At 42.5% G+C, this 13918-nt stretch overlaps 1 protein-coding gene across 12 annotated transcripts in view; it reads right to left on the bottom strand.

The window, feature by feature from the left end:
• Positions 1 to 13918, bottom strand: part of CELF6 (CUGBP Elav-like family member 6) — a 435439-nt gene that overhangs the window by 126726 nt on the left and 294795 nt on the right. The window lies entirely within an intron of this gene.

The following is a 13918-nucleotide window of genomic DNA, read 5'->3' as shown; positions in this document are numbered from 1 at the left end:
GCGGGGGCTGAGAATAAAGGATAGTCCCAAAACATAAAACTACACCAAATTTGACAGAAAGCTACATCTTGGTCCACAAATTGTGCTTTTTGTAATTTGGTGTAAATGCGTTCAGTATTCTTGAGAAACTAAGATTCACAAATAATTGTATCATGTGGTGTTATTGTCTGCAGTTTCCCAGCCTGCATTTTGACCTTTGGGAGCTTCAGTGACTCAGGTGGGACTACTTCTCCCAGTAACCCTTGCAGCAGGTTGGGCCAGAAGGACACACATTGCGCTTAAAAGCACTTCAAAGATCCTGCAGCACTGGTTTTATGGCAGCCATTTTCCAGCCTGCATTTTTAACTTTAGCGGCTTCAGTGACTGGGGTGAGACTATGTCCCCAGCCACCCGTGCAGTAGGCCAGAAGGACACACATTGCTCTTAAAATTGCTTCAAGAATCTTGCAGTGCCGTGGGCCAAAACGGGGTCAAGACTATGCCCATGATTGCCCGTCTCCGACAGGAAGGGGCAGGGCAGGACAATCACCCCTTGCTTAGAGAGAAAAGATCCACCATTGAATTGAAAAGAAATGGCCCCAAACTTAATTTTTTTAGTGTTCCATCTCAAAGTGAAACTTCCCTTGGCGAACCTTTGACATTGTTGTATTACTATAGGTAAGACGAAAGCCAACTTCTCTAATGTAGGGAAAGATCCCCCAAACAAGCTCAGCCTGACCATTACTACTTACCTATCTTCTGTTATGGCGATATTGATTAGGAGATAGACCAGTTTGAGGAACGAATAGATGCTGTAGACATCTTTCAGTACAAGCAGTTATTAGTAACGTGAAGCCCCTTGACCCCCGGCTACCTCAACTCTATCCTCTAACGATGTAGGGGAAGATAATTGTGGCCATATTGTTTGCCTCCGCTCAGCTGCCACCAGTAAATGAATAACTAGTAACTCCTGCATACAGGCAAATATCTCAGTGGAGGTTTTGGAAGTAGTCCAGATGTCCATCCTTAACCAACTGTGCCCCCTCCAAAGAAATACCAAAAAAACATTTAACCCGTGAAAAAAACAGAAAACTATTCCCATATCTTTAGCGGCCTTTCAAATACCAGAATGTTCTTCACCCCCAATTTACCAATGGGAAGAGACCTTGAAAGTATTGCTTGTGGACCATCTGAATACTATTAGGAAGGACTATTGTGATGGGTTTTTAGAGAAATTACAAGTTTTGTTTAGCTCTTAGATACGGCGCACACATGGTGGTGTTAGGGGGCGCTAAGCGGTGCAAGAAAAGTGGCGCTGCACTGGGTGCAGCAGCACTTTTCTTAAATCTGATCTAAGTCTCTTATTTTAACTGTGATGCCACGCCTCACCACGGCGTCTCTCTCCCCGACCGCGGTCGGATCGCGCCTCCGATTGTCAGAGCGCCATCCTCCGCGTTTTTTCCCCGTTTTGGCGACGCATTCCAGGAAGCATGTTTTATGCTCCTGGTCGCGTCGCCCTTACCTATTTTAGTGAATCCTCTTTTTTCCTGTCGGTGGTGGTCTCTTTCTTGTCCTTTTTTTCTCCTCTTTTCTTTGGCCTCTTTGCACTTTGTTTTTTCTGTATTCCTGCTGGTTTCCATGTTGTCTTCTTCCTGTTTCTTTTTCCCAGCATGCTTTTTTCTTTTCTACTACAACCTTTTTTCCTATTCTTTTCTATGGGCTTTTCACAATTCAAGATGGTGTTGTTTCGCTTTCCTGTGTTGTCACTTCCTGTCTTCCAGTATATAAGTCACTCAGTCCTGACCTGCCTTACCTTCCCTTTGGTGGTGCTCTTCGCTCCTGTTCGTTGTTCCTGTTTCGCTGTTTGTGATTTAGCTTTTTGCCCTTTTTTCATGTCCTGTTTTTTCTTCCTTTTCAGGAGTTCCTGTTTTGAGTTTTTTTTCCCCATTTCTTTGGGGTTTTTCCTCTGGGACTCCTTCTGGAGGGTACGGTCTGCTTAGGCGTTTTCTGTCAAGCAGCACCGTGGCTACTAGAAAGGGTCGCCCGTATCTGGGTTTATCCAGAACCAGCAGAAGACCGGGTGTCCTTTCAAATCCTGCATCCAGAGGTGAGAAGCTGTGTGCAGTCCATGACATTAACTTGTGGGCCCAAAAGTACAAAATCGAAAAATTATCATATGGAGGGATTCCCACTTTTTAAAGGTTGACAATTGTAACTATTTTTACTACTTCATATTCCTTTCAACCCTAAACTCAAATGGGCACCTTTGTTGACGCTTAGAGAACTTCAATTTTCAAGAGCCATTGAAGTGATTTTCCATTTTGCTGGCACTTTGTGGCACAGGCCTATAAAAGAAATGCTGGTTCTGTTCAAATCCAAATGTATCTCAGTGGCCCCTGTGTGGGACTATTGTAACAGTAACAAGCTCCAGAAATTACAAACTAGCTTCTTTAAAAGATTATTATCAGTCCCTGCAGGCACTGCCACTTTCTTATGTTACTCTGAGGTTGGCTTGCCCTATCTTGATGGTCAATTACGACTTGCCCCCTCTTGCTATGGGTGGAAAATATTGCAATCAAGAGAGCTGGGCTTCACAAAAAGTATTATTACTGACTGTATGACCCTTTAATAGTGACTAATAGTCCCTGGTTATCTTACATCAGGAACATCTTTACAGGTATGGGGCTGCCCGAGTTCTATAATAATACTGAGTCGATAGTCCCAGCAACGAAAGCTTGGCTAAAGGTGCATTTCTATGAGCATTATCAGAGTTTTTGTCGAGCTAACACCTTAAGGATGGCCTCTGTGGACAGGTATTTTGCATTAAATCCTGGTTATGAGCTGGAGTTCTACTTAATGTTTGTTGAGAACTCTCATTTTAGATTTTTTGTTACCAGGTTTCGTGTGAATATATTATGTTTTTCTTTCGCGTTTCCGTAACAGGGTACATGGTTTGACAGTCTTCCTCTCTGCCCCTGTGATAATTGCTCAGCTCAATCCATTGCTCCTCTTATGATTTTTCTTCATTGTATAAGTCAGTTTTCTTCTCCCAATTTTGCATCCTATGAAATTTATGTCATTTCAGCTAGGTTTGGATTCAGCTGAAAAATGCAGTGTTGTCATTACCTTTATAAAAGATGCACTCAGTATTTGGAAGTGATATTCTTCATAAATGCTATTTTCTTCGCTAGCTCTTAGGTCTTCAAATTCTTTTAGCATTTTGTGATTTCTGGACTTTGTGAACATTTTTAATGATTTGTTGTCTTTTATGAGATTTTAAATTTGTTGATGTTTTTATGATGCAATGAAATTGTTGTCATTATGATTGTCTGGAAAAGTTGCAATCATATACTTTTATGACATTGTTATGCCAAATAAAGTTTATTTTATTTGAATTGTTGGCCTTGCGAGAGTCCTGTGAGACTCCCACAAGAGCATGAATTTAAAAATGAAAGCATGTGATTGGTCTAGAGCATTCACACTCTTGCAGGAGCAAGCGGCTCCTTGGAGCCTTGCGAGAGGTAGCGCTTTGATTGGCTGGCTGTTGGAAAGTTAGAAATTAAGGGGGTCATTCTGACCCTGGCGGTCTTGGACCGCCAGGGTCACGAATGACAGAAGCACTGCCAACAGGTTGGCGGTGCTTCACATGCCATTCTGACTGCGGCGGTAAAGCCGCGGTCGGCCCGCTGGGGCCGGCGGTTTTCTGCCGTTTTTGCCCCGGCTGGGAGAATCCACCAGGGCAGCGCTGCAAGCAGCGCTGCCCTGGGGATTCTGACCCCCGTACCGCCAGCCTGTTTCTGCCGGTTTTCACCGCCAGGAAGTGGCTGGCGGTAAGGGGTGTCCTGGTGCCCCTAGGGGCCCCTGCACTGCCCATGCCACTGGCATGGGCAGTGCAGGGGCCCCCTAACAGGGCCCCGGCCAGCTTTTCACTGTCTGCCTAGCAGAGAGTGAAAAGCGCAACGGGTGCAACTGCACCCGTCGCACGGCCGCAACACCGCCAGCTCCATTTGGAGCCGGCTCCTGTGTTGCGGCCCTCATTCCCGCCGGCCCAGCGGGAATGTCAGAATGGGGGCCGCGGAATTTTGGCCGCATGGCGGCCAAATGGCGGTTTCCGCCTGGCGGGCGGCAGTAGCCACCCGCCAAGGTTGGAATGACCCCCTAAGTGGCTACAATGAGTGTGTACTGTGAAAAATTGGAGTTGTTGTGAAAATGAAATAGAAAAGCAATGTAAGGGAGCAGCAGAAAGGCATGCTGTCCCCCTAAGCTTAGAGAGGCGGTGTCCAAAGGATAACTACTGTTAAGCAAATAAATGTGTATTATTTTTAACTAATTTTTACAATCTCACTGGACTTTCACTGGATCACAAATAGTAAAAAGGGGTTGATGAGTCCTCAATACACTCCATTAGTTGGATTCCATATTGTGGCACTTATTTTTATTACGGTAAGTGTGTAAGAGATAAGTACTGTGATGAGTAGATGGTTAGTTCTTATTTTCAAGTTACGATCTCGCCAGTCTCTTGTGGGATCATAAAAGTAGAAAGGAATAGGTGATCATTGAATACACTGTAGTATGCACATGTGTTACTGTGGGAAGGAGTGTTACTGGAGAAAATAAATGTATATTGTTCATAATTGATTTTTACAGTCTTGCAGAACTCTTTCGGGATTGAGAATAGTCAAAAGGTGTAGATGAGTTCTCAATGCACTCCATTACGAGGAATTCATATTGTGGACCTTGTTTTTGAGAGGAAACATGTAAGAGATAATTACTGTGATGAGTAGATGGTTAATTCTTATTTTAAAAAAAAGTTACAATCTCGCAAGACTCTAGCAGGATCATGAAAAGTAGAAATGAATAGGTGATCTTTAAATACACTATGGTATGCACACTTGGTTCTTTGGGAAGGAATGTTGCTGGAGATGGTGCTTATCACAGTCTACTACTTACACCCATTGGCAGGAATGCATATTGTGGTCCTTGTTTTTGAGAGGAAGTGTGTAAGAGACAAATACTGTGATAAGTAGATGGTCAAATCTTATTCCACAAAGAAGTTACGATCTTGCGAGACTCTTGCGGAATCTTGAAACTTAGAAAGCAGTAGGTGATTTTTGAATACACTACACTATGCACACTTACTACTTTAGGAAAAAGTCTTGCTGGAGATGGTGCTTATCAGAGTGTACTAGGTACGCCTATTGGCTTGGTAAGAATTATGAGTAGAGTTCAGTCTCTTCCCACACCCTACTATGCACACCCATTATCAGAGAGAGGGGTGCTAGCAGGGAGGACAGTCCATGGACAGAGCATAGTATGATCACATGACATCCAAGATAGAGGTCTCAGCAGAGAGGTCAGTCTCTCTCCATACAGCCTACTATGCACGCCCATCATCTGAGAGACAGGTCTAACAGGAGAGGCCGGTCCATGTACACACCCTAATACGTACACCCGTCATCTGAAAGAGAGGTTTAACAGGAGAGGCCAATCTCTCTCAATACCACCATGTGAGTTTTTTCACAAATCTACGTCATTTTGTTTCCCCACAATCATATAATGTATTGCATTTCATTAAACTAAATACATTGTTAATATTCTGGTGTATATAAATCATAAATACTACATCAGGATATATTTAGTGTAAATGCAAATTCCATTAGAAAATGTCTGATCCTGCAAGAGACTCAGAAGAGCAAACGAGGAAGCACTGCCCCCCTTGAACATTACGCAAGGGATGGCCTCCCTCACTCTTGCAATCTCTCGGGAGAGCCGTTGGTTATGATGGGCTTCTCTGGCTCCTGTGAGAGTCTCATTAGTGAACTTAAGAACAAAAAAAAAAGGGAAACAGTACAAAAACATATACCTGATAAAACTAGAGGTAGCTCCTTAAAGAGCTGTTTTAGTTAACAGTTTAGAGGCTTTCGTGGCAGTAATGATACCTTAAAAATAGATTGCTAGTATCATGTATCCACATGAGAGTTGCAAGTACTGAGCAAAATAACTTTCAGTATGGAAATAGAACAGTTTTCTGTTTAATACTATGTTATGTTACAAGAAACAAAACTGTCTTTTTACAAAATAATATCTAAGGACAACGTATATTATAAAATCATTCTACCATACATACACAGACCTAAATAATTAATTTACTTTAAAAAGAAACCTAAAAATTCACTGAAATAACCAAAGGTTAAAGTAACATTATAGTTATGTGTAATAAGAATATCTGTTTTTGATTAAAGATTAAAGTCAAAAGAACTAGGAGCAGAGGTCAGTCCTATACCTATCTCGCACCCAAGCTTTGTTGGATCACTGCCTCTAAGCTTCAAAAGGAAGGATAAATTCATGAGCTTCAGGAAAAAATAACAGCATTTCTTTTTCCTGAATCGTTCTTTTAAGGGCTTTAACACAGACATTTACCAGTTATACTTAGCAGCACTAACTATAACTTATGCCCTCACAATCCACTGCTTTTGACCATACATATGGCATCAGTGATGTCAGCAATGATGTAATTTGAGATGTCATCAGTAACATCATAAATGATGTCATAGAACACGTCATAAGTGAAATCATACTTAAGATCATAAGCAGTTCATTGCAAGTTAGTGCTGCTACTGAAAATTTCACTTAACTATAACATTACTCAGACCTTTGTTTCTTCACTTAAAAAATATAAATATATTTATTGTGCTCAAGACTTGGCTAGTCAAAACACGTCGGTGATGGTGGTTGTTTGCACTGGTAACCATTAAACACAAGTATTAAGTCTTTTGGAGTGCTGCGTTTCCATTTGGTGGCTAATATATATATATATACTTCATGTACTCACCTCCCAGACTCATGACACAGTGGCACAAATGAGGTCTGCTCAGTCCAGCATTAAAAGTCCATCATTTTTATTATTTTCTTATGTTTAGTGAGCACCCATATATAAAATAGAAGAATACAAACAAAATTACAAAAAATTTGAACGGCCGACGTGTTTCGGCTGAATGCCTTCCACTGGGCCTTTTATCTCATCATGGCGGACACCATTATAATGCATATCGTAGTCCTTCTACCATATCAGTGGCCCCCACACACTACAGCAGTGAACAACACATGTATATGGCACATTTAATTCCCCATTTTTTACACTGTCCATCAATTCTAATATAATTATTTAAAGCACAAGCATTCCACCCCATGATGTAAGTACCTTATTGTGCGATCATCAACACAATACATCATATACCCCACATTACTCTCATCACAATTATATTTATATTGGGGCCATTTATATACCATACGCTGAAGTCTATCAACAACTTCGGCACCACCCCATAACATTTATTCTGGATCAGGCTATTCAATTTAAAGTGACCTGTGCTGTGCAAACTGTACCCACATCAATAGCCCCCACACACACTGCGACGAAGACCCACTCTCATTCGTAGCACATTCCGTTCTTCATTTTGGTATGTTGTGTATCAATTTCAATGCTGTTACTTAAAACACAACCATTTCGCTCCACAACAATGTGTAATAGTCAGTGCAATATACCGTGTGCCTTATATTATTCTTAACACAACTGCATTTGTATTGGAGCCATTCACATACCATGTGCTATATTCTATCAAAAACTTTGGCACTGCCCCATAACAATTTTTCTAGATCCTGCTTTTCGATTTAAAATGACCTGTGCTTTGCAACTTGTACCACATCAATAGCTCCCACACACACCAGAGCGAGAACCCACTCTCGTTCGTAGCACATTCCGGTATAATATATTGTGGGCCCCACAACATTCTCATCACACGCATAACCACATTATCCCTATTTCTATTTCATTAGCCATAATCCATCAATAATTTAGGCACCACTACACAATATCCATTTTATATCATGCTGTTGGATGTAAAGTGACGTGCTTTGCAAATTGTACCACATCAATAGCCTACACACACAAAAGCGGTGAACTACTTTGATATACAGTATATTTCATTTCCAATTTGGATATGTTACTCATCAGTTCCAACAAGGTTACTAGGGACAAACAAGTGGCTAGTGCAATATAAAAATTCAAAAATTCAAGAACACATGTTCATATTTTAAGTACATATTCATATAAAGTGCTTACTGTGCTTGACCTGATAAAGGGATTAAAGTGGCTTATGCACTGTTAGACCTGGCATCCTTAGCGTGGTTCCCCTTTCTTTTTGCCTCTGCTTCCTGTATTTTTTAAGGTGTGCCCAACTTCGTTTTTGCTGGTTTTGGTACTCTGGGCACTTTACTTTTGCTAGTAAGTCCCTAGTAAAGTGCCCTAGAGATGCCCAGGGCCTGTAAATCAATTGCTACTAGTGGGCCTGCAGCACTGATTGTGCCACTCCCATGAGTAGCCCTGTAAACATGGCTCAGACCTGCCACTGCAGTGTCTGTGTGTACAATTTTAAACTGCCCATTCAACCTGGCAAGTGTATCCACTTGCCAGGCCCAAACCTTCCCTTTTTGTACACTTAAGGCACCCCTCAGGTAGGCCCTACGTAGCCCCATGGGCAGAGTGCAGCATATGTTAAAGGTAGGACATGTACTGATGTGTTTTACATGTCCTGGCAGTGAAATACTGCCAAATTCGTTTTTCACCATTGCAAGGTCTATCTCTCTCATGGGTTAACATGGGGACTGCTTTTAAATATCTTTTAAGTGCAGTTTCCAATTGGGAGCAGATAGAGATGTGGCATTTAGGGTCTCTGAACTCACAATTTAAAAAAACATCTTTTGGTAAAGTTGTTTTTTACATTGTCAGTTTGAAAATGCCACTTTTAGAAAGTGGGGATTTTCTTGCTTAACCATTCTGTGCCTCTGCCTGCCTGTTGAATCCACGTCTGGGTCAGACTGACAATTGGGCTGTTTGCGAATTCCCTCTAGACAGTGACATCAAGGGAGCTGGGGAGTAGCCTGCATATCCTGATGAGTCCCTTGGGCTAGAGTGGGGAGGGAGGAGCTGACACTTACACCTGAAAGGGCTGTGCTTGTCCTCACACAGAGCCATCAAAGACTTCCTCTTCCAGTACCTGGATTCTCTTGCTGAGACTCCGACCCTGCCAAGTAGTGCCTACTCCAGTCCCTGGGCCCTTCAAAGAAGAATCCGGTGGATCCAAGACTGAAATTCACGCGTAGGAGCCGTACAGGAGAAAAAGCGATGCAGCACCTGTTTCACAGCTGAAAATTCGGGGCACCACCTGTATCATGACTGGGAAATTGACGCAACACCTGTGTGTGGCTACCAAAATTGACGCATCACCCATGCAGTGCGGCTCTTCACCACTGTGTGCTGAAATTGCGCGCGCATCGTCGCTGAGTATCAAAAACATTGTGAACCTGGGCGGACCCGAGGTTGCCTGTCCGGAAATTGAAGCATCGCTTTTCTCAGGGAGAGAAAAATGACCCATCGCCTACCCGACTGGAGAAGAAGCAACGCACGGCCTCACTTGCGAGTAAGGAATTGACGCATCGCTGACTCTTCTGACGCATGCACGCTCATGCAGGTTTATTTTGGACGCAAACCAGGTACTTTGTGTAAAAACAAAGCATGCATTGATTTCTATGGATTAAGACTCTTTTTAATTTAAAAATTCATAACTTTGCTTGTGTATGTTGGATTTTTGTCGTTGTGGTCTTGGTTGATTCAGATAAATTTTTTCTTTTTTCTAAACTGGTGTTCTGTCCATTTTGTAGTGTTTTCGCGGTGTTACTGTGTGTATTGATACAAATACTTTACACATTGCTTCTGAGATAGGACTGATTGCTTGTACCAAGCTACCAAGTGGGTGAGCAGGGGTTATCCTAGGTGTGTATCTCCCTTACCCTGACTAAAGTGAGGGTCCCTGCTTGGACAGAGTGTAAACTGAATGCCAACCAGAGACCCCATTTCTAACATTCACTTTCTCAAAGGACCAGATACAAATGGAGAGGGCAACACAAATGCATGCCCAAAGGGTATATAAGGGTGACTGATAAATATACTCAGGCCATCTACAGAAAAGTGACCTATGCATTTATCCAAGATTCCACAGATACGTGCTCTCAATGGGGTAATAATCATTTCCTTTCAAAAGCACATATGGCTTAGAATGCTGAATTAAAACTAGAGCACTCCAAAAATGTTGAGATGGCTAGTGCTCTTCTATACCATTCCACAGACCGGTGCCCTCTATGGGGCAAATATATTCTTCGGGTGTGTATAATACTCAAAGTGCTTGAGGAACTTTGAGGTACTTTCCCTAGATATTTAACTTTGAAAGATTGTTTCAATAGTAGAGCAATCTCTCCATATGGGGGTATGTGCAGATTTAAAATAGTGGCTAGGGAGACAAATGGTGTTAAGATGACAGTGGTTACATAAAATTCTTCATAATACATAAACATAAATATATGTTACCTACTGGCGGTCGCCAATAGGTAGTTACAGTCAGGGCCTATTTCCCATTTTTGACTTGGCTATATCTTTGGCGTCGTTTGGCAAATCTTCATGACATTTTCCCAAAAATTTGTCAAGTTGGGTTTTGTTGTGCATGGGATGTTTGGACTGATCCGTCAAATGGGGGCTAAGAAAAAGTGGGGGTCAAAAAAAGTGTATTTCTCATATTAATTCCCATAGAGTCTTTAGACACGCCTGCAGCCCGAACCGCTGGACGGAATTACACCATATTTGGCAGAAAGGTAGCTTTTGGTCCGGAGATCACACTTTTTCTTATTTGGTGTAAATACGGTCAGTAGTTTTCAAGATATTAAAGGATATTAAATTTGTATATCTAGAAACATGAATAGTTCACAACGAATTTGCAACGAATCGGAAATGTGCAGACCAACACGATAGCCATGAATGGCTGGTCACAACCTCAGCAGAAAGTTGCAGCCGCAGTTTTATGTAACAGGACATGGTCCCTAGGGCTGAAAGTTATGAAGAAAAGTGGTATAAGGGGTTAGGGTGGCGGTAACCTGACCCTAGGGGTGGGTTATAAGGGTGTTTGACTGTCATATTATGTGTTCAAAATGTCGAAAACATGTTTTTTTACCACATGCAATATTTGCGAATTCGCTGAGATGCTCAGCATTGCCCCCCAGTGTAAGTCGCAACAAATTCGCAAATATCGTCTAGAAAAGAAAAAAAGTCCAACATTCACTTAGACAGTAATGCACTCATTTACAGACCCACTGAAGCACCCACTCACAGCCCACTCATACAACCACTCACTGACCCAGTGAGACACTCACAGACACACTGAGGTACTCATGCTCACACTCACAGACTCACTCAGAGACTCATGCACACACTCACAGACTCAGAATCTCATGCCCCCACTCACAGACCCACTCAGAGACTCATGCACCCACTGACAGACCCACTCAGAGACTTATGCATGCACTCATAGACTCAGAGACTCTTGCACCCACTGAGAGACCTACTGAGTTACTCAAGCACACACTCAGGGACTCATGCACCCACTCACAGGCCCACTGAGAGACTCATGCATCCACTCACAGTCCCAGAGGGACTCATGCACCCAATCACAAACCCACTCAGAGACTCATGCATGCAGTCATAGCGCCTCATGCACCCACTCACAGACCCACTCAGGGATTCATGCACCCACTCACAGACCAACAGAGATATTTAGGCACACACTCACAGACTCATGACGCACTCACAGACTCATGCACCCACCCAGAGACCCACTGAGAAACTCACGACTGACCCACTGAGGTACTCATGCACACACGCACAGACGCACTCAGCGTCTCATGCATGCGCTCATAAACTCAAAGGCTCATGCAGCTATTCACAGACACACTCAGAGAATCATGCACACACTCGTATAGACTCAGAAATTAATCGTCCCACTCACAGACCCATTCAGAGACTCATGCTTCCACTCACAGACCCACTGATGTACTCATGCACACACTCACAGACCCACTCAGAGACTCAAACACACACTCATAGACTCAGGGACTCATTCACCCACTCACAGCCCACTCAAAGACTTATGCACCCACTGACAAACCCACTGAGGTACACATCAACACACTTACAGACCCAAGGCCGTGTGTACAATGGGGTTAGGTGATTATTGGGAGTTGGCTGCAGGGCCTGCGGCCAACCCTCACTGTGCATGGCCAAAGAGGTATGATCAGCGGTGGTCAGATTAACGTAACGTAATTAAAGTACTTTATGTTAAAAAAACATAGAAATTCACTGAAAAAAACAAAGGTTACAGGGACATTATACATAGGAAATAGGATTAAAAAAACATATAGATTCACTCAAAAAACAAAGTTTACGGTGCTGTTATAGAGTTATTTCAAGTAGCTATAACTCATGCCCTAAAGTAACTATAGTTCACGCCCTCGCCATGTACTGCTAATTACCCCAGATATCACAACACTCATGACATCTTTGATAACATCATTGATATTATCACTGTAATAATGATGAGAAAACTCTGTATGGCATGGGCCACTAGGTCATTATAGTTATGACCAGTTTTCCCATAGACGTAGTGTTTTTTGTTTTGCCAATAACACTTAGGGGGTTATTCCAACTTTGGAGGAGGTGGTAATCCGTCCCAAATGTGACGGATTTACCACCAGCCGTATTACGAGTTCCATAGGATATAATGGACTCGTAATACGGCTGGTGGTATATCCGTCACTTTACCATCACTTTTGGGACGGATTACCACTTCCTCCAAAGTTGGAATAACCCCCTTAGTGCCGTTTGATGAATCTTCACCAACTTTTCAAAACTGGTAAACCAAATACTTTAGCTGCTTTATTGAAGTTTTGGGGTGGTTTGTCAAGTGGGGCAGAGAAAAAGGGGGTCCCAAAAATGCTTTTTCCCCCATTCTGTGTATTTGGGGATTTTGCATTCCTTAAACATGGCTACAGCCAAACCGCTGAATAGAATTACAATAAATTTGGTAGAAAGCTAGATCTTGGTCCGCATATCGTGCTTTTTGTGATTTTGTGTAAATCTGTTCAGTAGTTTGGAGTTAATAAAGGTTACAAAAATATGCTATCTAGGGATGCAGATCCTCCGCTCATCCGGAGGAAAGGCAAGGCTCTGACTGGCTGGCCGCAACATGACAGGAAAGTTGTGGCCACAATTTTCTTTCTCACTTGGCCTAAGGGAGGGAAAAAAGGGGAAAACACATAAGGCAAATGGAGGTCCCTCAGGGCCCTCACATCAGCCAAAAATTGCACAATATTTTTTTCGGCCGATCCTCAGATTCACATATCCACCAAGGGGCTCAGAGTAATCCTCTGTGTAAACTCACAAAGGATCCATGAAAAAATGAAAATAAATATACCCACTAACACACCAAAACCCACTGCGCAGTGTGGGTTTGGGTGCATGCCGGGAGGTGGTTGCAGGGCCTGGCTTGAGCTGCTGCTCACAGCCTCAGGGCGTGTGTGGCAGTGGGTGTATTAATGTGCAGTAATTTGATATTACTTTACGTTAAAGAAACCCATATGAAAATCACTGGTTTTACCCATACAAAATGATAGAAATTCAGCAGTTACAGTTATACTTGTTATGCATATCTGAAGAAACTGTAGCTCATGCCAGAAAGTAGTTTAAGGTTATGAGTTATAGTTTCTTAATATAAGCATAACTATAACTGCTGAATTTCGATGGTTTTGTACAGGTAAGGCATCAACCTAACTATAACGTCCCTGTAACCTTTGTTTTTTTCAGTGAACATTTATATATGTATTAGATGATGTCACAGGAGAAGAAAAATGCAGAATGATCCTCATGGAAGAACAGACTGCTGGAGACCACATTAAGATATTGGCATGCTGGTGATCTACAATAAATAGGCATGGTGCCCCGGGTGGCATTGTCACTTAAGATGGGAAAAATAAGTGGAACCCCAATGAAGTGTGGCCAT

The sequence above is a fragment of the Pleurodeles waltl genome, chromosome 3_1 (assembly GCF_031143425.1).
Source record: "Pleurodeles waltl isolate 20211129_DDA chromosome 3_1, aPleWal1.hap1.20221129, whole genome shotgun sequence".
NCBI classification, from domain to species: domain Eukaryota; kingdom Metazoa; phylum Chordata; class Amphibia; order Caudata; family Salamandridae; genus Pleurodeles; species Pleurodeles waltl.
The sequence above is the reverse complement of the archived record's forward strand: the minus strand, read 5'-3'. Positions and strand labels throughout refer to the sequence as shown.